Here is a 26,410-nt window from a genome sequence, read left to right on the forward strand (position 1 = left end):
AGTCGTATTTAAAGAGCACTACTTCGAAGAGTACATTGGAGTTTGGACACGTTGATCCCTTCCTTTAGGGTTCTTAGAATATAACAGGGAGGCAGACAAGTAAATTACAGGTAGGAGGAAGAAGGAAAAGGAGATATGTCCAAAAGTTAGTGCTTAAGCATATGGTATGGAAGACATGCAGTTCTTTAGGATGCTGTAAGCACTTCACAGATTGCACTAAAGTGACCGTTGGGATGCTAATAAACTGGTGAGAGAAGAAATTGTGGGGAAAGGCTTCCTGGAAGAAAAGCCATTTCAGAAGGGCTTTGAAAATGTAGAGAGCTGTGAGTCTATTGGACTTAAAGTAGGAGGGATTTTTAGGGGAAGACATGAAACAGTGGAAGGTGGCAGGAAATGAAAAGGAGTCCCATTGATCAGGTTAGCTTGAGAAGAGTGAAGTAGGTGAACTGGGTACAGTGCTCTGCACAAAGTAGGTGCTCAGTAAATACGATAGAATGAATACACTGGGGGGTAGTGAGAGAAGAGTGGATTTTTAGGAGGGAGAGAGCCTTAAAGCCAATGGTCAGAGGAGTGACGAGGTGTGGAATAGGCATTGATTGGACGTTTCTGAGGAGGGAGAGAAGGATCAGTCAGGAAGGCAAGAGGAGAACCATTGGAGAAGTGCTCCATTAAAGCTTAAGATTTCCAAAAGAAGGGACTAATCCACAGTGTTGGAGGCATTTTAGAGGCTGAGAAAGATTAGGGTAGAATAGATGAAGTCAATTAGATTTGACATGCTCATTGGTAAACTTGGAGAGAGAGAGGTTTCTGAAGTGAAAAGGGCAGAAATTTTATTTTAGAGGGTTAAGAGAGCATGTTTTGAAGGCTGAGGGGAAAGAGCTTGCAGAATGTGAGTGGTTAAAGATAACAGTCAGGGAGGGAAGAAGAGAATGGGTGTAAGCCGTTACTTGGTTTAAGAATGTGGCTAGGATGGATTCTATAAACGAGGCTTCCCTTGTTGTATTTTATGATAGGCTGTAGGATAGGGATGGGATGAATCTTGTGTTGTACCTCCCAAGTGCTTAGTATAGGACCCAAGAAACTCTGATATTCCTGCCTTAAGCTGTAGGTCTCACTCTTCTCCACAAAAAATTTTGCGTTTTACTGTCCGTATTTGAATTCATTCATTCATTTGTATTTATTGAGCGCTTACTGTGTGCAAAGCACTAAACGAAGTGCTAGGGGAACTTCAGTATAACAACAGTCACATTTCTGCCCGCAACGAGGGTACAGTCTAGCTGAGGGGAGACAAACATATATATACATACATATGTACATACATACATACACACACATATTCATTCAGTAGTATTTATTGAGCGCTTACTATGTGCAAAACACTGTACTAAGCACTTGGAATGTACAATTATTCAACAGTTTGAGATAATCCTTGCCCAATGACGGGCTCACAGTCTAAATGGGAAAGACAGCAAAGCAAAACAGAACGAAACAAAAGCACGACAACATCATCAAGATAAATAGAATCAAGGGGATGTACACCTCATTAACAAAATAAATAGGATAATAAATAATACAAAAAAGCAGCATAGCACAGTGGAAAGAGCTTGGGCTTGGGAGTCAGAGGTCATGGATTTGAAACCCGGCTCTGCCACTTGGCAGCTGTGTGTCTGTGGGCAAGTCACTTAACCTCTCTGTGCCTCAGTTACCTCATCTGTTAAATGGGGATTAAGACTGTGAGTCCCACGTGGGACAACCTGCTTACCCTGTATCTACTCCAGCACTTAGAAGAGTGCTGTGCACATAGTAAGCACTTAACAAATACCAACATTATTATTATATGCAAGTAATATATACAAATGAGCATAGTGCTAAGGAGAGGGGAAGGGGGAAGAGCCGAGGGGGATGGGGCTGGGGGAGTGAAGGGGGGCTCGGTCTGGGAAGGCCTCTTGGAGGAGTTGAGCTCTCAGTAGGGCTTTGAAGAGGGGAAGAGAGTTAGTTTGGCGGGCGTGAGGAGGGAGGACATTTCAGGACAGCGGTAGGATGGCCCACATAGTAAGAGCTTAACAAATACCATAATAATAATAATAATTATTATTATTTTTCTTATACAAACATACATAAATGCATACATAAACAAATGAACAATATAGTACAGGTATATACATTTGTTCTGTGGGAGTGGGAGGGAGGATGAATAAAGGAGCAAGTAAGAGCCGCACAGAAGGGAATGGGAGAAGAGTAGAGGAGGGCTTAGTCAGGGGAGGCTTCCTGAAGCCGATGTGCCTTTAATAAGGTTTTGAAGTGGGGGAGAGTAATTATCTCTCTGAAATTGAGGAAGGAGAGCATTGCAAGCTAGAAGAAGGATGTGGGGGAGAGCTTGGCAGCAAGATAGTTGAGATTGAGGAACAACAAGAAGGTTAGCATTAGAGAAACAAAGCATGTAGGCTGGTTTGCCGTAGGAGAATAGTGAGGTGAGGAGGTTGAGGTGGGGCAGGGTGAGTAAGAGCTTTAAAGCTTTGATGCAGAGGTGGATGGGTAACCACTGGAGTTTCTTCAGGAATGGGTAAACATGCCCTAATATTTTTGGAAGAAAAAATTTTGGACAGCAGAATGGATTATGGACTGAATTTGGGAGAGGCAGGAGATAGGAAAATCAGTAAGGAGGCTGATAGAATAATTAAGGTGGGATAGGCTAAATGCTTGCATTAATGTGGTAGCAGTTTGGATGGAGAGGAAGAGGAAAGCCTTAAAAATTTGAAGCCTTAAAAATGACTTGTAGTAGGATGTGGGTTTTTTAATTGGCTGTCTTGGACTTTATTGGGGATTCAAGAGGACTAGGATGAATGAAACTGTTCTGGACAATCTTGGGTGAGTTGTCTAATTAATCAGGGGTATATATCGAATACACCCTGGGTGCAGAACACTCTACCAACTACTTGGGAAAGTACTATTCAACAGAGATAGGTGGTAGGCACATTCCCTGACCATGAATATCTATCTGTTTCCTACTTCAGTTTCTTCTTATGAAATAGAGAAACCAATCTTTGACCACTCCCCATCCTTGAACTTATCCTCTAAATTCACTCAGGACCAATTTAAGGTACCTTGAACGCACTGAAGTGGCACTACCAGATTACAGGCTCCTCGAGAGCAAGGATAATGTTACCAGATTGCTGGCTCCTTGAGAGGAGAAATAATGTCTACAGATTATGTTATATTCTTTGTACAGTAATACGTGCAGTAGAGAACAGTAGTAGTAGTGATTATAATTGTGTTGTTTGTTAAGCGGTTACCAGGTGCCAGGCATTATACTAAACACTGGGGTGGATACAAGCAAGTCAGGTTGGTTACAGCCCCTGTCCCATGTGGGGCTCACAGTCTCAATCTCCATTTTACAGATGAGGTAACCGAGGCAGAAAAGGGAGGTGACTTGCCCAGTGATTCCCAGGCTTGTCCTCTGTCTACTACACCATGCTGCTTATCCAGCAGTGCTCTTCACACAGTTAAAACTCAATGAATACTGTTGATTGATTGCTATTCTCCTGTGGCCATGAGTTACATTTAAAAGATGCTGCAAGGGACACTTCAAAATTAGGAGTTCAGGTCTTCCTGAAGTCTTGAAGCCAGTCACCATTTCCTCTTTATGGTCTCCTCAGGCCAAAGACTGTTGGGGATCCCTTCCGTTAACATATCACTATTGTAGTAAGGACCTCAGAGTGCTTCATAACAGGCTGATTTAATCTGGCATGTTTGGGAGCTCAGAATTGGAAAGCAGAAGCAGCATGATTTAGTGGAAGGAGCTCAGAGCTGGGGGCCAGAGTGTTTTAATCCCATCTCTGCCACGTGTTTGCCGTAGGACATTGGACAAGTCATTTAACTTCTGTACCTAAGTTTCCTTATCTTTAGAATTAAGAATAAATGCCTATTATTCACCTTATAGTATAAGCCTCTTGCGGGACAGGGACTACTAGATTACCGTTTTTCAAAGCACTTAGTACTGTGCTTGACATTCAGTAAGTGTTTAACAAATACCTCTGTTACTGTTGTTGTTATTATTAGTCTCATTTTTTTCATGAAGGGAAACTGAAAAATAGTTCTGTTGAGCTAAAGGAAAGTGATTTACCCTAAGCCTCAACGATAGAGTTAGAGTCCTTGTGTTTCATCCTCTAACTAGAGTGTTAATCTAGAGTGTTAGTAAAACAGTAGGAGTGGAATTAATTGTGAATATGTAGCTGTTCTTCACCTCAGAGAGGATGCTAAGATAGTGGTAAAGTCCCAGCTATAGCTCATTCATTCCCCCCATTTCCCTCTGCTCCTCCCCCTCTCCCTTCCCATCCCCTCAGCACTGTACTCGTTTGCTCAACTGAATGTATTTTCATTACCCTATTTATTTTGTTAATGAGTTGTACATTGCTTTGATTCTATTTATTTGCTATTGTTTTAATGAGATGTTCATCCCCTTGATTCTATTTATTGCTATTGTTCTTGTCTGTCCGTCTCCCTCAGTTGGACTGTAAGCCCGTCAAAGGCCAGGCACTGTCTCTGTTATTGATTTGTACATTCCAAGCCCTTAGTACAGTGCTCTGCACATGGTAAGTGCTCAATAAATACTATTGAATGAATGAATAATAATTATGGTATTTGTTAAGCACTTAGTATGTACAAAGCACTCTTCTAAGCGCTGGGGTAGATACAGGGTATTCAGATTGTCCCATGTGGGGCTCACATTTTTTAATCCCCATTTTTAAAGATGAGGTAAATGAGGCACAGAGAGGTTAAGTGACTTGCCCAAGGTCACAGAGCAGACAAGTGCCATTGTTTTTACAAGATCTTCCCCTTGACTCTGTTTATTGCCATTGCTCTTGTCTGTCTCCTCCGATTAGACTGTAAGCCCGTCAAACGGCAGGGACTGTCTCTATCTGTTGCCAATTTGTTAATTCCAAGCGCTTAGTACAGTGCTCTGCACATAGTAAGCGCTCAATAAATACTATTGAATGAATCAATGAAATGTGGCAGAGCCGGGATTAGAACCCATGACCTCTGACTCCCAAGCCTGTGCTCTTCCTACTCTTTCTGCTCTTGAAGCAGCGTGGCTCAGTGGAAAGAGCACGGGCTTTGGAATTAGAGGTCATGGGTTCGAATCCTGTCTGCCACTTGTCAGCTGTGTGACTGTGGGCAAGTCACTTAACTTCTCTGTGCCTCAGTTACCTCATCTGTAAAATAGAGATTAAGACTGTGTACCCCATGTGGGACAACCTGATTCCCCTGTGTCTACCCCAGTGCTTAGAACAGTGCTCTGCACATAGTAAGCGCCTAACAAATACCAACATTATTATTATTATTGTTATTGTTACTAAGCCACGCTGCTTCTAGTAAACTGTACTAAATGCGTGGTTGGACATATAAAACTAGACCCCCTCATAATTCCCTTCCAAATTCTCTCCTTCACCTTAGTTCCTCATCACAGTTGACAACACTGTTACCTTTTTCATCCGTTGGAAGTGATGTCCTCCTGGGAACTGATAGACCATCCCTCAGTTTCATTTTTACAGGTATCAATCCATGTTTCCCTAATGGGTTTTTAGCACATCAGCTTCATCTCTGTTTTTGTGTTTGCTTCCAGGTATTCTGATCTTCACTAAGCTTTCTCCCAAGGAGAAGGACTCCTCTCCCAATTTTTGCCACCAGATTGGTTGGTTTGTTTGCCATGATCTCCCAGCAGCCCCTTACTAGATCTCATTTTTTGAGTTTGTGCTTCCACATACTTTAAATTGGTGTTCTTTTTTAGTGCTCCCTGAGCTTGCATAGATCCTTTTCTGGATGCCCTTATAGTCCTTTTACAGCAGCTGGCTTGGGTACTCTGCTGTCTAATTTCTATTCTTCGGGCATGTCTCAACAGGCGGAGTTGTAGTGCTTCAGTTCTGTTGAGTTGACTGTGTTTCTGACTTGTGGTGTTCTGAGGTTCTTAGATGGCACTGGTGAAACTGTGCCAGGACTTGAATGTGTCTTCAGCAGTTGACCTAGATTTTGCTCTCCCATTAGAAGGGGATTGCAATTGAAAGATCAGGTAGCCTGCAAAGGAGCAGAGAGGAATAAATTGTCTTTCATCCCATTGTTGTGTAGCTTTTCTAGTGATCAGTCAATAAATATTTTGTTTCTAGTCTAATTTTGCATAGAATGAACACTAAGAGAGTATACTCCTTCTCTTGATGTGACTGTTTACATCTGCACTTTTTAAAAAGCCAGCGGTTTTCTTTCTCATCAAAAAGCATACTGGGTTTTCCTGTAGGGTCTGGATTTATTATGCTTTCTGGCAGAACACTGTTGGGAATTGAAGAGCAGTCTTCCAACAATGAGTGTTTATCTGGATAGGATGTAATGTCATAGGAAATAACATTATGAGGTGAATTTTTCATATTGTCTGGTTTTTCAGGAACCCAACCAGGAGGACTGGGTGTTTTCTAAAAATCTTCAGCTAGGATTAAATACAAAGCGTGTACTCTGGGGCTTAATGAGTGCTTTGTGATAGTAGTAACTGATATTACAGCCATTTTCTGTGCTGGCGACATGCTCATAACAGGTATTTTTCTTTTGTCAATAACATATATTCAGGAAAAGACATGTATCGGTGTGTCTTTGTATAAGTTTTATTATTCATTCATTCATTTCATTCATTTATTTGTATTTATTGCGAACTTACTGTGTGCAGAGAACTGTACTAAGCACTTGGAAAGTACAATACAGCAATACAGAGGGACAGTCCCTGCCCACACCAGGCTTACAATCTAGAAGGGGGGAGACAGACATCAATATAAATAAAGAGAATTATAGATATATATAGATGTATATACCAAACAAGTAAACAGGCATCAAATAAATAGAAATATAGATATATTCATATATATGTAAGTGCAGGGGGGCACGGGGGCAAAGGGAGTGAGTCGAGGTGACGCGGAAGGGAAGAATGGCTGAGGAAAAAGGGGGCTTAATTTGGGAAGTCCTCTTGGAGGAGGTAAGCCTTCATTTGGGCTTCAAGTGGGGTAGAATGATTGTTTGGAGGATTTGAGGGAGGGCTTTTTTTATTACTATCCTGAAAAAGCAAATGTATTTTTTTTCAAACAGCTTGAGTTTGTCTTAATGCAACAAACTGGAATTTGTAAGTAGTAAAATGAATACCTTCTAGAGCTGTGTTGATTCATAATTATGATGTAGCATTGACCTCATGGAGAAATCTAGAACCCCACAGTGGTTCAGTAGTTCTAAAGTGAATGTAAACGTGATTCTAGTGCAGTAGGAAGAGGAGTTAAAAGCTAAATTGAACTTGAGTCACACCTTCTTTAGGTCTTATTAAGCAGGTGTTCAAAGTGGCGATCTTTTAAATGAGAAGAGGTAAGTTTTAGGAATGTGGTCATAGAGTAATTGCTGTTATCATTAGCTAAAATTAAGAGATTTCAATTTATCGAATTAGTTTTGTTCATTGTCCAGGTTTTGTTTACTTATGTTCCATTCCAGGTTTGGTATGTCTTATATTATGGAGGCAGTTGCAGTTAATATTGCCTGTTTCCTCTTTGCAGAGTAATGACTAACCTGAGCTGAGCGGTGGAGATTGAGGTGTTTGTATATATGCATTCATATGCATGCATTCATATTTGAAGTATTATTTACATATTTTTTTAGAGGAATGCATTAGAGGGAGGATAATTTTTATGTATAATGGATGAGTTCTAAACTTAAAAGAAAGTTTATCTATAAGAAACTGTGTTTAAAAATCTTCAGATGCAGCTAATGGGTCTGAATTCCAGCCACAGCATTTTAGGCTTTTTAAAAAAAGAGAATAATTAAATGTAAATATTTTAATGAGCTAAACCTATAGTTTGTGTTGTTTTGGATTCTCTTGTGGATTAAGGCTGTTAAACAGCAACCTTTAGAGCAGCCACAAGTAAAGCAGACAAAATAGCAAGGTCACTCGGGGCCTGCTTGTTTCATTTCCTTTCCCAGGCTTAACATGTGGAACATCTTTCTTTGGTGTTCTTACAGAAGATGGAGGAAGCTGTCCTATTAAGCAGCAATCATTCTGGATTGTCTTTTGCTCTGGTTTAAGGAGAGAGAGAGGAAAGCAGGGAGGTAGAGGAGTGGTGGAGGATAAGCAGTTAGTTAAAGTCCAGAAAGTTAGGGAAGTTGTTTTATTAAAGGATTAGCAAAATTGTTATTAAGAATTATTGGGAAGCATGTAATGTTTGTGCATGTGAAGGAAACAGTAGAGCATGCAGAGGTCCTGACGAGTCAGGGAAGCAGCAGGCATAGTAGAGGAGTGATGGAGTAAGAAAATTATGTTTCTCTGTAGTGGCTGGCTCAACAGTTTTGCCAGCTGGCAGTCCATACAGCCTAAGGATTTGGGATAGTTTATGGAGGCTGGGAGTGGTAGCTGGAGGTAGGGTAGAGGTTAGGCTGGGGAAGGAGGAGGTGAAAGAGACCTAAATAAAGGGAGTTGGGAGTGGGAGAGAGAGAGAGAGAGAGAGCGAGCACAACCATTCTGCTGCAGCAATTGCTACCAGCTTTTGTTAGAACTCTGATGAAGTTAAAAGAGATACCTTGAATTTTTCCTGTGTATCTGAAGATGGTGATTGTCTAGGTTGGTGGTAGTCATAGGTGAAAAGCTATGGAGTCATTAGCTTAATGACTTAATGACAAAAGCTTAATTAGAGTCATTGTGCAGGAGAAATTAGGTAACTGTCAGGGCTCTTAAATTATAGTAAACACTCAGCTATATGAAAAGCTGGGGATCGGCTCCACTTTGGATAACTTTTTATTTGGTTTTGTCTTTTTCTAAGGGCAGAGAGCTAGGGGACTGTTTGAGACCCACATGTGAGTCTCAAGTGAGTCTGAATATCTCTACCGTATCACCATATTAGGCTAGTAACAAACAGCCAGTCTCCCTGCCGAGACATTAGGTGGATTTAAATAAGTAATTCCTTTACAAGTAGCTGCCACTTTTTTCAGTGGCAAATGGAAGAAGATAGATAATATTCACCTTTTTGTGAATTTTCAAGACAGCATACATTACCAGACTATAAACCCACCTCAAATGGTTTTCATTTGGTAGTCCTTTGATATATGCAATGCTGAAATATTTTAGACATAAATTTTAAAGATGTGCTGCAGGCAGTGTTTTAATTAGCTGCATGTTGACCAGAAACAATGAGATACTTGTCATTTGATATACAGATCAAGGGAAGTATTGGTTAATATAGCCTTCAACTGGCTTCAGTTTGTATCAAGTTGACTTCATTCTGACTTCACTGTGGTAAAGCAACAAAACCATCTCTTTTGTTTCCCACCAGTCTTACTGTGCATATAGCTTAAAATAAATGTATCACTCAGGCATTATTGTTAGAGGAAATTTCTTTGTCATAATTAGCGTTTCCTCCTTTGTTCTGTTCCTACTATTGGTAAATCATTCTGACAGTGCCTAGAACACTGTCCTGTGCTTAGAACAGTGCCCAGTCCTTAGTAAAGTGTTTGGCACATAGTAAGTGTTTAACAAAAGCAGAATTATTATTATTATAATTATTGTTTACCTGTCTCCTCCTTTGATTGTAAGCACCTTGAGAGCAATGTACTCTTCCCCAGAATAACCTTTGAAGGATTGTTCTGTTTTTTTCCACCATCTTGTCTTTTCATCCATTCATTCATTATTCAGTAGTATGTATTGAGCGCTTACTGTGTGCAGAGCACTGTACTAAATGCTTGGATTGTACAATTTGGCAACAGATAGAGATAGTCCCTGCCCAGTGACGGGCTCGCAGTCTAAAGGAGGGAGACTGACAGCAAAGCAAAATACAACACAAAGCACAATCCTCAGAGGAGATCTCCTTCCTCCTCGCAAGTGCCACCCCCTCCACCTGTGCTTCGGACCCCATTCCCGCTCACCTTATAAAAACCATCGCCCATTCCCGCCGCCCTCCTTAATTTCTATTTTTAACCGCTCACTCTCCAATGGCTTCTTCCCCTCTGCCTTCAAACATGCCCATGTCTCCCCCACCCTAAAAAAAACCCTCTCTCGACCCCACTTCCCCTTGTAGTTATCGCCCTATCTCCGTACTACCCTTCCTTTCCAAGAACCTGGAATGAGTCATCTACAGTCGCTGCCTAGAATTCCTTAATTCCAGTTCTCTCCTGGACTCCCTCCAATCTGGCTTCCGTCCCCTCCACTCTATGGAGACTGCTCTCTCTAAGGTCACCCATGACCTCCTTCTTGCCAAATCCAATGGCTCCTACTGTATCCTAATCCTCCTTGATCTCTCAGCTGCCTTTGACATTGTAGACCATCCCCTTCTCCTCCTCACCTTATCTCACCTTGGCTTCATGGACTCCATCCTCTCCTGGTTCTCGTCTTATCTTTCTGGCCATTCATTCTCGGTCTCCTTTGCAAGCTCCTCCTCCCCCTCCCATCCTCTAACTTTTGGGGTTCCTCAAGGATCACTTCTTGGCCCTCTTCTGTTCTCCATCTATACTCACTCCTTTGGTGAACTCATTCCCTCTCACGGTTTCAACTATCATCTCTATGCAGATGACACACAGATCTATATCTCTACCCCGTCCTCTCCCCCTTCCTTCAGGCTCACATCTCCTCCTGCTCCAGGACGCCTCTACCTGGATGTCTGCCCGCCATTGAAAACTCAACATGTCCAAAACTGAGCTCCTTATCTTCCCTCCCAAGCCCTGTCCTCTTCCTGACTTCCCTATCACTGTGGATGGTACGACCATCCTTCCCGTCTCTCAAGCCCACAACCTCGGTGTCATCCTTGACTTGGCTTTCTCATTCACCCCACACATCCAATTCCTTACCAAAACCTGCCGGTCTCACCTTTATATCACCAAGATCCACCCTTTCCTCTCCACCCAAACAGCTATCTTACTGGTACAGGCTCTCATAATATCCTGGCTGGATTATTGTGTCAGCCTTCTCTCTGATCTCCCTTCCTCCTAACTCTCCCCGCTCCAGTCTGTTCTTCATTCCGCTGTCCGGCTCATCTTCTGGCAGAAACGCTCTGGGCATGTCACTCCCCTTCTTAAAAACCTCCAGTGGTTGCCTATCAACCTCTGCATGAAACAAAATCTTCTCACTTTAGGCTACAAGGCTCTCCATCACCTTGCCCCCTTACCTCTCCTCCCTTCTCTCTTTCTACTGCCCACCCCACACGCTCCGCTTCGCTGCCGCCCACCTCCTCACTGTCCCCCTTTCTCGTCTATCCTGCCATCGACCCCTGGGCCACGTCCTCCCGCTGTCCTGGAATGCCCTCCCTTCTCACCTCCGCCAAACTAACTCTTTTCCCCTCTTCAAAGCCCTACTGAGAGCTCACCTCCTCCAAGAGGCCTTCCGAGACTGAGCTTCCTTTTTTCCCTCTGCTCCCTCTGCTGCCTCTCTACCCTCCCTTCATCACCCCTCAGCTAAGGCCCCTTCCGCCACCCTCCCATTTTCCTCTGCTCCTCCCCTTCTCCCTTCCCCTCAGCACTGTGCTCGTCCACTCATTTGTATATATTTTTTATTACCCTATTTATTTTGTTAATGAGATGTACTCCCCTTGATTCTATTTATTGCTATTGTTTTAATGAGATGTACATCTCTTGATTCTATTTATTGCTATTGTTTTTGCCTGTCTGTCTCCCCCCATTAGACGTAAGCCCATCAGTGGGCAGGGACTGTCTCTATCTGTTGTTGATTTGTACATTCCATGCGCTTAGTACAATGCTCTGCAAATAGTAAGCGCTCAATAAATACCATTGAATGAATGAATGAATGAATGAACAAAACAAAAGGAGACAGTATCATCAAGATAAATAGAATCAAGGAGATATACGCCTCATTAACAAAATAAATAGGCTAATAATAATATATACAAATGAGCACAGTGCTAGGGAGGGGGAAGGGGGAGCAGAGGGACGTGGGTTTGGAGGGCTCAGTCTGGGAGTTTTCAGAACTGAATTCCAATCCATTAAAGATCATTTGTCTTCGTAAGTGTGTCATAGTCATTGTTATTCAAGGTCAAAAAAAGTGGTTTTTCTCTATATTCATTCATTCATTTAAGAGTATTTATTGAGTGCTTACAATGTGCAGAGCACTGTACTAAGCGCTTGGAATATACAAGTTGGCAACAGATAGAGACAGTCCCTGCCTTCTGACGGGCTTACAGTCTAATCGGGGGAGACAGACAAGAACAATGGCAATAAATAGAGTCAAGGGGAAGAACATCTCATAAAAACAATGGCAACTAAATAGAATCAGGGTGATGTTCATCTCATTAAACAAAATAAGCAAAATAAATAGGGTGATAAAGATATATACAGTTGAGCAGACGAGTACAGTGCTGAGGGGGTGGGACGGGAGAGGGAAACGGGGGAGAAGAAGGTTTAGCTGCGGAGAGGTGAAGGGGCAGTAGAGGGAGCAGAGGGTAAAAAGGGGGAGCTCAGTCTGGAAGGCCTCTTGGAGGAGGTGAGCTTTAAGTAGGGATTTGAAGAGGGGAAGAGAATTAGTTTGGCGGAGGTGAGGAGAGCGGGCATTCCAGGACCGCGGGAGGATGTGGCCCAGGGGTCGACGGCGGTATAAGTGAGACCGAGGGATGGTGAGATGGGTGGCCCAGGAGCGGAGCGGAGCGTGGGCAGTAGAGAGAGAAGGGAGGAGAGGTAGGAAGGGGCAAGGTGATGGAGAGCCTTGAAGCCTAGAGTGAGGAGTTTTTGTTTGGAGCGGGGGTTGATAGGCAGCCACTGGAGGTGTTTAAGAAGGGGAGTGACATGCCCAGAGCGTTTCTGCAGGAAGATGATCCGGGCAGCGGAGTGAAGAATAGACTGGAGCAGGGCGAGAGAGGAGGAAGGGAGATCAGAGAGAAGGCTGACACGGTAGTCTAGCCGGGATATAACAAAAGCCTGTAGCAGTAAGGTAGCCATTTGGAGAGGAAAGGGCAGATCTTGGCGATAATGTACAGGTGAGACCGGCAGGTCTTGGTAAGGGATGGGATGTGTGGGGTGAATGAGAGAGACGAGTCAAAGATGACACCGAGGTTGCGGGCCTGAGAGACGGGAAGGATGGTCTTACCATCCACGGTGATCGGGAAGTCTGGGAGAGGACTGGGCTTGGGAGGGAAGATGAGGAGCTCAGTCTTGCTTATGTTGAGTTTTAGGTGGCGGGCAGACATCCAGGTGGAGACATCCTGGAGGCAGGAGGAGATGCGAGCATGAAAGGAGGGGGAGAGGACAGGGGCAGAGATGTAGATCTGCGTGTCATCTGTTTAGGGATGTAGTCAAAGCCGTGAGAGCGAATGAGTTCACCAAGGGAGTGAGTGTAAATGGAGAACAGAAGAGGGCCAAGAACTGACCCTTGAGGAACTCCAACAGTTAAAGGATGGGAGGGGGAGGAGGCGCCTGCGAAGGAGACCGAGAATGACTGTCCAGAGAACCAGGAGAGGACAGAGTCCGTGAAGCCAAGGTGAGATAAGATGTGGAGGAGGAGGAGATGCTCGACAATGTCAAAGGCAACGGAGAGGTCCAGGAAGATTAGAATGGAGTAGGAGCCATTGGATTTGGCAAGAAGGAGGTCATGGGTGACCTTAGAGAGAGCAGTTTTGGTAGAGTGGAGGGGACGGAAGCCAGATTGGAGGGGGTCCAGGAGAGAATGGGAGTTAAGGAATTCTTGCAGTTAGTGTTAGTGCTTACTATGTGTGAATAATTGGGGAGGGATTGTCTCTATCTGTTGCCGAATTGTACATTCCAAGCGCTTAGTACAGTGCTCTGTACATAGTAAACGTTTAATAAATACTATTGAATGAAAGCCCTATACTGTGTGCTGAGGTGGATTCAAGATAATCAGGTTCCCCCAAGGGGTGTAAGGTCTAAGTAGGAGAAAGAACAGGTATTAACTCCCCTCTTTACAGATGAAGAAGCTGAGACACAGAAAAATTAATTACTAGTAATAATGATAATAATAAAAAAGTATTTGTTAAGCACTTAATATGTGCCATTCACATAGTGACTTGCTCAGGATCATACAGTAGACAAATGGCACAACCAGGATTACAATGCATGTTTTCTGACTCTTAGTCTCACCTCTTTAAATTCAGATATTTCTTTGCCAGAATTATGCACCAAAGAGACTTCTGAAAATTAATTTTGTTTCACTAGCTTTGGCCAAATAGGCTGAACAAGCATCTATTTTGGTGAAAACCTTTTCTTGTTCAGGTAATTAATGCCTCAGAATTGAATCTGTAATGAAAATCAGGACTAAGCCAGTGTTTGACGGTAACTGGCAGGAGTGCTGAATGACTGTGGGGCTCTCTTCCAGTAATCCCATCCCAATGCCCACCCAAGTACAATTATTGCATATTGACCATAGTTAGAATTTTGGCTTTCCCAAAAGTCCCGAAATCTTCCACCATCTTGGAGAACATAAAGCAAACCTTGACATTCAGGTAGGCCATGTAAAGCAAGGCTTAACCCCCTGCACACCTGACTAGCGGCCAGGAGTACCCAAAATGCACAGTCACATGACTTAAAATCAGTATTTGTACAGCCTCAAACAAATGGCTTTTAGTGATCTCTGAACAATCCCAGCAGAGAAAGTCAGATGTAGAGCCTTATTAAAATCGCATGTCGGCCAGTACGCCTTCCCCAACTAAGCCCTCATTTCTTTTTCTCCCATTCCCTCTGCATAGCCTTTACACTTTTTTCAGCCCACTCTTAGCCCCGCAGTATTTATGTTTATATCCGCAATTTATTTGTATTAATGTCTGTCCCCCTCTAGACTGAAAGCATCTTGAGGACAGGCAGTATGTATCCCAACTCTGTTATATTGCATTCCCAATTGCCTAGTACAATACTCTCTGCACATATTAAGTGCTCAGTAAGTATGCTTGATTGGAAAAGTCTCCTTTTGTTGAAATAAAGATGAGGCTGCTTTTGTTTGTGCCATTCAGGTGGAAATTGGTTCAGAATTGAACGTTTCAGGTGTTAGTTTGTCCTGTGTATTCCAAGCCTTTCTCTGCTCACTAACTGTGAATCCATTGTCATCATCATCATCAGCATCATCAATATAATAATAATAATGTTGATATTTGTTAAGTGCTTACTATGTGCAGGGCACTTCTCTAAGCGCTGTGGTAGATTCAGGGTATCAGGTTGTCCCACGTGAAACTCACAGTCTTCATCCCCATCTTACAGATGAGGTAACTGAGGCCTAGAGAAGGTAAGTGACTTGTCCACAGTCAGACAGCTGACAAGTGGCAGAGCAGGAATTTGAACCCATGACCTCTGACTCCCAAACGCTTGCTCTTTCTGCTGAGCCATGCTGTTTTCCGTCAATATCACTGTTATGTGCTTTGTTAGTAGGTGTGATTCTTGCCATCAAATAACTTGCAGTCAGTTTATGGATTATCATCATCATCATCGTCATCATCATCAATAGTAATAGTAACTGTGGTATTTATTAAGTGCTTACTGTGAGCCAGGGACTATACAAGGTTCTGGGATAGTTAAAGATAATTGGGTTGGACCCAGTTTGTGTCTCACGTACGCTACTTAGTCTTAATCCCCATTTTATAGATGAGGACACTGAGGCATAGAGAAGTTAAGGGACTTGCCCAAGTCACACAAGAGTCACTTGGTGGATCTGGGATTAGAACCCAGCTCAGTCAGTATATTTATTAAGTGCTTACTGTGTACAGAGCCCTTTACTAAGTGCTTGGGTGAGTGCAATATAACAATATTGTTTTGTCTAGTTGTCTGTTTCCCCCATTTAGACCGTGAGCCCATTGTTGGGCAGGGATTGTCTCTGTTGCCCAATTGTACATTTCAAGCACTTAGTACAGTGCTCTGCACTCAATAAGCGCTCAATAAATATGATCGAATAAATGAATGAGTGAACGAATGACAACATAACACAGTATAGTACAGTATAGAGCCTTCTAACTCCCAGGCCCATGTTCTCTCCACTGTACCACATTGCTTGAACAGTATATTCTCATGAAGATAGTTTGGCTTGCTCGGCACAATATGTGTTCAGCAAATGGAATTGTTGAAGAAACTGTGTATACACACTCTCAAGAGTGCCTAAGGGCTTCATATTTTTATGTGTGTGTTGCTTCTTGTTGAACTGCTTTGGTTGTATGGATTTCATTAAATATCTTTTTGTTGATTTTCTTAGTATTGGGATCTCAACCCACATTTGGCCCACACTGAAAATGTGAATCTTATACATCTAGATTCTCCTGCAAAACAGTGTACATATACATGCACATTTCCTCTCTTCTTTAAGCAAAAAAGTTTAGGTAATTTGTGGGTATTCTAATGAATAAGACTGGCAACAGAGTTCATTTTATGGATGTGTATAACAATGTCCAAAATGGCTAGCCCATGAAAAATTGTTCATTATTGACATAGGCAGTGTGACCTTTTCAAGCTTTATAAGCTTTATCTATGGTCTGCAGCTAGAGGAGCCTCATTTTTAGTGCTGAGCTATTTTCTGACACACTGAATTTATTTATGTTAACACTCCTGTAAGTCCCAGAATTGCTTTGGCTTCCCCTTGTCCTGCCTGCCTGGTATTTGTTGAAAAGGTACCATAGTTAGTTCTGCAAACACTAAGTGATGTTTGGTTCCAAGGTGACCAATTCTATTGCTGCATTTAAGCAAGAGAAGGAGCTGGGGTTGGGGATTGGGCTGGAGAGAGAGAACATTGTCCTTAACCACCGAAGAGCATAGTCTTCTGGAGAATGGGTATCTGTGTGTATCTGTATTGAAGGAGTTGAGAGAACAAACTTGTATGTTAACTTGTGTGAGTTCAGTACTTTGAAAAAGGTAGAGAGAAAGGTTTTTTTTTAAAACAATCAGAAGGCCAAATGCACAACTTAATATGTGTAAGAAATAAATTGCAATGAAACCAGCTTTGATGAAAGTTGTGGCTCCGTGTGTGTGTTGGCATATGAAAGTTTCAAATGACAAGAACCTTTGTAAAAGCATTGTTGATGCTTGGCAATGGAGCTGTTGAAATGATCAGTTTTGATTTGAAGGCGATAATCTTTTAAACTTGTTATGGGCCGGGAATGTGTTTGCCAATTCAGTTGTATTATACTCTCCCAAGTGCTTAGTTCAGAGCTTTAGTAAATATGATCACCTGATTGATTGAGATGCAGTATCAGAAAATATTATTTTAAAGAACCCTTTTTGAGGAGTTTGGTATTTAGTTGACATTTATTTGGGCTACTTTTAGAGGAATGTGTGGGAAAGTGCACAATTCCAAGTCAAAACAAATTATGCTTGTTAAATTTGTTAAGAGTTTTAAAGGAATATTTTGAAATTTTTATGACCATGCTTTTAGACAACTTTTGGACTTCGGTGAGTTGACTGCTTATCCCTTTCAAAATTCTAAAATGTAGAGGTTGGACTGTGGTTGGTCAACTGCTTTTCCCCCTCAAACTTGTAAAATGTACATTTTAGTCATTGAACAGATTTGTTTGGATTTGTTAGAAAATAATGTGTGCCTCCTTTTTAATTGGACATGGATGTTAGCAGAACTTTGCCTTCTCTGTCCTGTCAGGTTTAGTATAGTTAGTATGCAGGTTTCAGTAAACATTAACCACTTTCGTCAAGACTCCTAGTATGCCGAATGGTTAGCAAAGAGACCGTGCCGAAAGACACGATAAAAACGAAAAAGTCCAAGGTCAGAAAGATGATAGAACTGGAAAAAAATAGAAGTGTAGAAGAAATTTGCTTTTCCTTTTGAATGAGTGTTAATTTCATGTTCATTGGTTTCATCAAGTTATATTCAAATGCTAGAGTATGCTATCCCTATGCTCTAAGCATCAGACGGAGTGTAAATTGTGCATTGTACTGAAATGGTGTACTGCTCCAAGGTTTGGAAGGGAAGTACAACTGAAAACATCCCCCAAATTTTGGGCAATTCTGAATTTTGAATGCAATCTGGGATTTTTTCCTTTTAAGGAATTTTTCTCATGGTAACTTAAGAAAGTACAATATCAATTGTGTTTATGTTTTAAAAGATAAAATGTGTGAAAAACTGATATCACTTTTTTCAGTAATCTCTTGTCACCACCCGCTTCGAGGAATTTTTAGAAAGGTAATTAATTACTAAATAAAAATAATTTTTTATTAATGAAAATTAGTTAAATAAACCAGAATTTACTTGTTTTACTCCTTATTACTTCTTGTGTGGGTGAGGAGGGCATAGTGCTATTTGCAAGACTATCTTTAACAGCTAAGAAATTTTGATTTGTTTGCAAGAAGGATGGGAATTTTTGTTCTGTGGGAGGCAGACATCTAAATAGATTTAAGAATTTGTACCATCAAATTGGGCGTCTCTTAGCAAAAACTCTTTCTTCTTAATCCTCTGAATGTATTTGAATGGGTATATTCTAAAATCGTGTTTTGTGGGTTTGTAGAAACTGAAAATAGATACCCCTGGAACTGGAGGGACATTTGATTCAGAAGGGGTCTCACTCAGTGACTCAGTTATCCTAGGATGTGTGTGTTCTGTGTGTGTGTGAGGGGGGGCAGTCATATTCCCATGTATGTGCATATTCATAATATATATATATATTTGTGGAAGCAGGGTAGGAGAGAGGAGATGGAGTACATATTAACTGGCCATGGCCTTACTTAACTTGATAACTGGGGGAAGTTAGGAAGAAAGGTTCGGGTGGAGAGCAGTCATGTGAATGAGCTATGACGAAAAGTCAGTGTGTTTTAATAGAAGTTAAAAGCAATGTCTTGTAACATAACATAAGTCAAGCCTAGTTTTTTCATTTACCTTTCATGTTTGCCTTTTTTCAAGCTGGGGAAGGGGCGGGGGCCCTATGAGGGGAGGTGGTGGAGAGATGGGAGATAAACTGTGGATGTGTCAGATTAGGTTTGTATTGACTAAAGTTTCTGACACGCTGAGAATAAGGCAGAGTTCCCTGTCACTGGCTCCTAGCCCTCCCCCCCCAGCTTCTCTCCCTTCCTTCTCCCTTTCCCTTCTCTCCTTCCTTCTCTCCGCTCTCCTCCTTCCCTCTGTGTATCTCATGATAGATAACACCTTCTGTAGTAACAAAGAACTGCTGTCCATCTGGCAGAGCAAGAGCAAAGCCCATCAGCTGGGTGAAGCATCCTGATTGGCTACGCACTGTGCGTGGAGAGGGGGAGAGGAGCTACTTTAGCAACAGTTAGCCAGTGTTCTTTCCTTGTACTTTGGCCTCTATCTTCCTGCCTGAAACCTTGTGCAAGGAGGGAGGAGATAGGCGAGATTAGTTAGAATAGGAATGTTTACATTCCAGCTCTTACTTTTCTTAAACCTGTGATAAAGCCAATTTTTGCTATTCCCATCCACACCAAACTACCATATGCCAGAAAAAGCTATAGCTATACTAAACAGTCAGGCATCTAATCCCAGCTCCACCATTTACCTGCTCTGTGATCTTGATCAAATCAGGTAACTTCTATGTGCTTCAGTTTCCTCATCTGTAAAATGAGTGCTCAATACCTACTCACCCTCTAAGAGTATAGCCCTACGTAATAGGGACGTGTCTTGTTTGCACCCCAATGCTCAGTTTAGCATTTAATAGGCACTAAATGAATGCCATTACAATATATCATGGAAAAAATTTTAGTCTTCTCAAGGGTCTAGAGAGCGATTAGACTGTAAGCCCATCAAACAGCAGGGACTGTATCTGTTGCCGACTTGTTCATTCCAAGCGCTTAGTACAGTGCTCTGCACATAGTAAGCGCTCAATAAATACTATTGAAATACTATTGAATGAGTACCTCCTCTTGAGAACACTTGATACAGTTAAGGCTGCTTTCCCCAGGGATATTCCTCATAAAGTCCAATTACAGAATGGGTGATGATAACAACCCCTTTGGGCATGACAGATAGAGCACCAGCCTGCAAGTCAGGAGGTTATGGGTTCTAATTCCAGCTTCATCACTTGTTTGCTCTGAGACCTTGGACAAGTCACTTCACTTCTCTGTGCCTCAGTCACCTCATCTCTAAATTTGGATTGAGACTGTGAGCCCGACATGGGACAGGGACTGTATCCATAGGTCACCTCATCTCTAAATTTGGATTGAGACTGTGAGCCCAACATGGGACAGGGACTGTATCCATAGTGATTTGGTTGTATCCACCCCAGTGCTTAGTACAATGTCTGGCACATAGTAAGTGTGTAATTATTATTATTACTGGTATAGCCCTGTTTGGTGTTGAGAGTCTCCAGACTCTTCAAACACCCGGCAGCAAACAGTTACAATTACACTAAAGACTTAGTGTCCATTTTTGGAGATCCAAGATGTACACCCTATGTTTGTAGTTAAACCTTCCACATTTGTCCACTACAATTAGTCTTTCTGGTCTGAGGACCTTAGTGTGCCTCCAGGCCAGAGCCTGCCCCAGTCATTCTCAACCTGAGACTCATGCATGCAGTGCTCCTGGGGCTGAGAGAACTCCTGCCCTGTGACTAGTGGAGTTGTAGTGCAATTACAGGAACCTTTCAGAAACTTGCATTTTTGTCCTGGAATTTTGCCATGCCACCATTTTGAATTTCTCCATATATCTGCGTTTCCAAGGCGAGGAGGGCACCCACACTCGTCCATTGCAGCCCTGTGAAAACAGCATGAGATGGAGAGTTGGGACACTCAGGTTTTAGACCCTGTTGTCCCTGCCCTGCTGTGTAATGGGCAAGTCATCTATCTCTCTCTCATCCTTACTCTCTGCATCTGCAGATAGGGGGTAATATCTGCTCTCCCTACCTCTTAGATTCTGAGACAGGGACTGTATCCATTCTGATTCCCTTTTATCTTCTTCAGCTTTTCCCACTATAGTTGCCACAAAGTAAGCACTTTATAAATACTACAATTTTTAGGATCCAGAACCAGAAAGGACCCAACCAAAAATGTTGAGAAAATGCTATAGAGCTATATGTGATTGGATGCTTTTGAAAAACATATCCTATAGTCATTACCTATGCATGTATAATTCAGGTTATTTTGGATACCTCTTGGGCAGTTTTTTCAAAGGATGAGAAAGCACTGATTATCTCTCAAGCATTTATCACTTTAAGTTTTATATTATTTTCAAGTACAAGATACCTTTGTTCTTAGAAATAATAAATAGACTCTCATTCTGTAAATACAAGATGATTATTTCAGTATTATTAAATTTGCTACATATAAATGGGATGTGACAACCAATTGCAAATTTAAATAATTTTTCTTACTGAGGGAATATAGAACCTATGGTGCAACCTCAATGAATCCTTCCACATGACAGTTAGAGCTATGAAAGGATCACCTGAATATTTAGTTGCTGCAGATATTCCTACTGTTGGGATAATGGAGATATTAAAACCAGCAAAGCTGCAAAATTGTATCAGATTTAATTGGCTACAGTCCTGTGTCTTGTCTTGGTAGTTTTGAACATTTTCTTCAGAGTAAAATTGAAAATTCTATTTTCTGTTCACTCCATATTGTCATCTCAAAGATGTTGATTCAGTCTCATAATTAGAGAAAATGCAGGCTTGACATGAAGATAGTGGTAATGAGTTGTAGTTTTGTTTTTCTTTGTGTTTTTTATTAACGTTTTCATCCTCAGTTTTTCCACAGCTGATGTAATGGCTTCCCTTTCTCTCTTGGTCCTGTCTCCCACTCACCACTCCTCCCTGAACAGCAAGAAAATCAGTCTCTCATTATTTCACTTGCAGGCTTTCCCTAATGTGCATTATTTCTGATACCTGTTTCAAAATGAAATTTGCTTACCTTAGAATTGCTGTTGTAGAGTCCTTGGAACAGTATGGATTCTTCTCATTTTCAAAATAAAGATTGATGGATCTTATTGAGTTACCTAGTTTCTGCACATATATTGATTTTGATGTTTATTGTTCGTTTTGAAATCTGCCAATTGAAGAGGGTCTTGAATTCGTATTTCCAAGAAAATATGTGTACAAGGTGTACATAATGTGTTTTTATTTGATGGATTCTTCAGTTCTATAATTGAAAATAAATTTTCCAAATTGACTAATTTTTATATAACTTCTCCCATGTTTTTTTTCCTTATGACTGAAAGAGGACTCATTTAAAATTTAGTTTTGAAAATTTTTTCCTGTTCTTTGTCATATTCCTTTATCTTTCATATTTGGGAACGATAACAAATGAGCCTCTTTTAAATCGTTTTATTTTATACTTTTTTCATTCTCGCTTGGTTTGTGAAATTTAGTAACAAATAAAATTACATATTGAATTCCAAGATATATTCTGATGAAGGAGACTGTTATTGTTAATTAGTAAGTAAGCATCTAATTTAAGATTTATTTTTATTTATTTATGCATTTCTTGCTTAATTAACTATGCATTTCTCAGCATATACTTAGTTGGGCCAAAATGAGTGTTCTAGAACATTGTTAGGGAATCTGGAAATGTTCACCCGACCATCTGTACAGCACTGGAAGAAATGCCGTTTGTTCATGTGTGGATCCTTGGCATGGTTGGGCACTATATTTCAAGAAAATTTTCCTGAAATAGGAGCTTGAAACAATGCAGCCGTCTTGGTGCAAAGTAACAGCACATCTCAGAAGGAATAGAGTCACTTGATACAGTTAAGAAGCTTCTGAGGATGTAGGTTCTCATCCCATTTTCCTGCTATGTGATTTTCCGCAAGTCACTTAACTTCTGTGTTCCTCAGTTTCCTCATCTGTAAAATGGGACTTAAGTGCGTGTTTTCCCCTCTTATACTGTGGATCTGATGAGGGACAGGGATCTGATGTGGATGTGGGATCTTATGTGTATTCTCACCTTAGTGCTTTGTACAGTGCTTAGAAGTATTTGACAAATTTTACAACTATTACTGTGTAGATCATTTTGCAAAATGTGCATTTGGGTTTCAAGATTGAATTTGTAATTTTTCTGTGCAAAAATAGTAAGTTCTCCTAAATAGAAGCCAGCAGCAAAATTAGGGACACTTCTTTTGACAAAATGCATGTGTTTGAATTCAGGGTGCTTGGGTGTTAAAAGAAATGGTTAGGTATATGCATGAGGCATTGGACAGCGCATGAATACTCTAGTATGAATTTCCTTAATGTGGATTGTCAAAAATGATGAAACTCTTGTTTCATTATTACACTTGAGAGTGTAAAATTACACTTTAAAGGAATAGGAAAGATTGAGAGTACAGGCTGCACATTGGCTTTGGGTCCCTGTTTGTGGAATCCAGACACACATTTGGAAAATGTTTAGTTTTTTGTGCTTTTCATTCTTTTTGACTCATTGATCAGGGGAAAAATATTGTTTTCTGTCCATAACCCAAAAACTGTATAGAATTCAATCAGTTGCAAACCAAGAAAAAAAGTGAGACCTCAAGTTTTATTGCTGCCAAGAGCAGTTTCCTCAGCCCTGAAGATCATCTCTAGACTTTTTTTCTTGAATATGTTTTACATTTGTGAATTGTCAGGGTTGAAGCCCAATATGATACATGCCATTTGGCTTTTAAAGTCCTTATTTCCTACTTCTCTGTGCCTCAGTTCCCTCATCTGTAAAATGGGGATTAAGACTGTGAGCCCCACGTGGGACAACCTGATTCCCCTGTGTCTACCCCAGCGCTTAGAACAGTGCTCTGCACATAGTAAGCGCTTAACAAATACCAACATTATTATTATTATTCTTTTCTCTCATTACCTTAGCCCTTTTGTTGTCAAACTCACATGATTAATAAATCTGTTTCTTAAAAGGGCTACTGAAATATCACCGTCAGAAACTATTTTTCCTGTGTCAAACAATTATGATTGTTTAGCTGATGCTTTTGTTGCGAAGCAGGTAAATTTTTGGTCTGCAGATACTCCATTAACCCTATAGCGTCAACTTGGAATGAAAGCTTTCTTGATAGTATTGGTGGTTCTCATGATGAGTGACTTCTTTAAAAATGGAAGTAATTCCAGTCTCTCTCTTTTAGAAACTTTTTTTTCCAGGATCCAGGTTGGAGAGAGAGCTGTAATTGGAGGTATTCCAATCTCAAATAAATGGTAATGATAAATGATAATGGAGGTCCAGGGCCATTATAATAGAGAGATTATTCCATTTTGCACCAAACTTATGTGTTCTCTTTGTGGGTTCTCTCAGCAAGTCTCTGCCTTTTCAGAGAGCGGCCGTAGGAGGGAGTTGAGAGGGGACAAGGAGTTGCAGCTGGTTGATTTGACTTAAAAGCGTTAAACAAAACATATCACAGAACAGGTTAAGCAAGACTGCTAAAGTCAATGATGAAATTTCTTCTCTTTCTCACTTTCTTTGTCTTTGTCTCTATCTTTGTGTTTTAAGGCATATACAATAAACTCTTCTTTCCCCCCCTCCCACTCCCTCCCCTGTTAGAACTTATTTCAGTTTTGAAGTAGACATTTTAAGGTCAGGGTTTGAAGGATTTTTGAAGGTCTGGGCAACTTGCTTGAAGAGCCTCACTTGTTGGTGGAAGTTGTAACATAACAGCTCTATAAGAAATAAGATGGATCACTTGTCTGTGCCAGTCACCATGGAGAACAGACCACATTCTTCTGAACTTTCATGCCCTCTCTGAGTCTGCAGTTTGAGTGGTCAGGACAGGAAAATCAGGAAAGAGAGGGAACTGTGGATAAGGAAGTGGGGGGCATTTGGTATGTGTCGGAGAGTGGTGGAAGAAAGACAAGGTGTGGTACGGGGAGGGTGGAACTCTTTGGTTAATTATGGAATGGCCAAAGCTGTTTTTTCCTGAGGGTATTTGGCCCAGTTGGATCTGTGGAATATGTAAAGGATAGGCGTCTGAGATCCTTCAACCATTTAGAAGCAAGTTCTGGTTAGAACACAAAGCATGTCACATCTTCTGCAGAGTGTTCATGCCTAATGGTTCAGTAAACATACCATAAACAGTCTTGTTCATGTTCACTGTAGCATAAATTGCAAATCGGTCTACCTAGACAAACACAGATTCCAGGGCCTCTTGGAACAACTTATAAATAATAATAACGGCTTTTGTTAAGCGCTTAGTATGTGCAAAGTACTATTCTAAGCACTAAGTGTCTATGGCATTAATGCATGGCAAACTAGAGGAGGTTTTATTTTGAAAGGAGAGGGAATTTTTTTTTCTTTGTAGGTTTTGATCTGTGGAAATCCCTTGTTTTTAATCCTGAGAAACTGAAGCTGTAGAAAGTTTAAAAAGAAAAGTTGTCTTGTCACATGAGGAGAAATGGATTTGTAAATAGGTGTCCAAGTAAAGACACTTTTCCTGTAAAGTAGTCAAATCTTCACTTGTTGGTGTGCCTTCCTTAAGTCTGGGAGTGTGAACTGTCATTTTAGAATCAACACTGATGGCTAATTGAGGAGTGATTTTTGCTTGTCCCCTTCTGTTTCTACTCCTTTTTCCTTTCCTATTCTTCCCCAGTATGTACTGGAATTGTCACCGCAATTCATCTTTAGGTTGCTAGAGTGGCAGAATAATACCGCAGAATCAGTGTTGGGAGATTTCTGCCTCCTGGCAGGAACAGGTGATGGAATAGAGGAGAGGAGAGGAAGTGACAGGCAGAGGTGGAGCAGTTTTCTTTTTGCGTGTGTACTTCTAGGTTTATAGGATCCTTATCTTGTCCTGTGCCAGAATACTACTACTACTACTACTGCTACTGCTACTGCTACTGCTACTACTGATGATGATGATGATATTTGCAGTACTTCTTAAGCACTTACTCTGTATCAAGCCCTCTACTAAATGCTGTGGTAGATAAAAGATAATAATGCTCAACTCAGGTCCCTGTTTCCACTTGCGGCTCACAGTGAAAGAAGGAGAACAGAAGGCTCCTGAATCCCAAAGATCCTGTCAGTACAAATTCATGTTATTTCCCTTTAAAGTCCATTGAATGCTCTGTAGAGCATGTAGGGAGCAGGTGAGGGGAGGAGAAAGAGGTAGTCGTCTCCAGGGGGCTGTTTAGGTATTTTGTAAATGGAAAGGGCATACCTTGGCCTCCTTAGAATGAATAATTTCTGACTCCTTGACAGTTGATTGTACCATCCTTCCCATTTCTTAAGCTGATAAACCCCTCTCTGTCTCCTTTGATCAAATCTTTTTGTTTGAGAGGTTATTAATGCTGCTTAAAAATACAATGGCTGTTTTTCTCTTTTTCTGTGGAGTTGGGGAAACAGGTGCGTTATACAGTGGAGAAGCAGTGTGGCTCAGTGGAAAGAGCATGGGCTTGGAGTCAGATGTCATGGATTCTAATCCCGGCTCTGCTGCTTGTCAGCTGTGTGACCTTGGGCAGCTCACTTAACTTCTCTGGGCCTCAGTTACCTCATCTGTATAATGGGGATGAAAACATGGGACAAACTGTATACACCTTGTATACCCCCCAGAGTTTAGAACAGTGCT

General features: G+C 41.3%; 1 protein-coding gene across 6 annotated transcripts in view; it reads left to right on the plus strand.

The window, feature by feature from the left end:
* The window catches only part of LOC114808660 (ras-responsive element-binding protein 1), a 205,919-nt gene that overhangs the window by 18,687 nt on the left and 160,822 nt on the right, over positions 1–26,410 (plus strand). For 4 of the 6 annotated variants that reach the window (XR_005659696.1, XM_039910970.1, XM_039910968.1 and 1 more), the window contains exon 1: positions 7,282–7,389. The exons of the other annotated variants lie outside the window; for them this stretch is intronic. The gene's annotated coding sequence lies outside the window, so the exon portion shown is untranslated. Of the gene's footprint in view, positions 1–7,281; positions 7,390–26,410 lie in introns of those variants that run through there. 6 annotated transcript variants of the gene reach the window in all.

This window comes from Ornithorhynchus anatinus, chromosome Y2 (genome assembly GCF_004115215.2).
Source record: "Ornithorhynchus anatinus isolate Pmale09 chromosome Y2, mOrnAna1.pri.v4, whole genome shotgun sequence".
NCBI classification, from domain to species: domain Eukaryota; kingdom Metazoa; phylum Chordata; class Mammalia; order Monotremata; family Ornithorhynchidae; genus Ornithorhynchus; species Ornithorhynchus anatinus.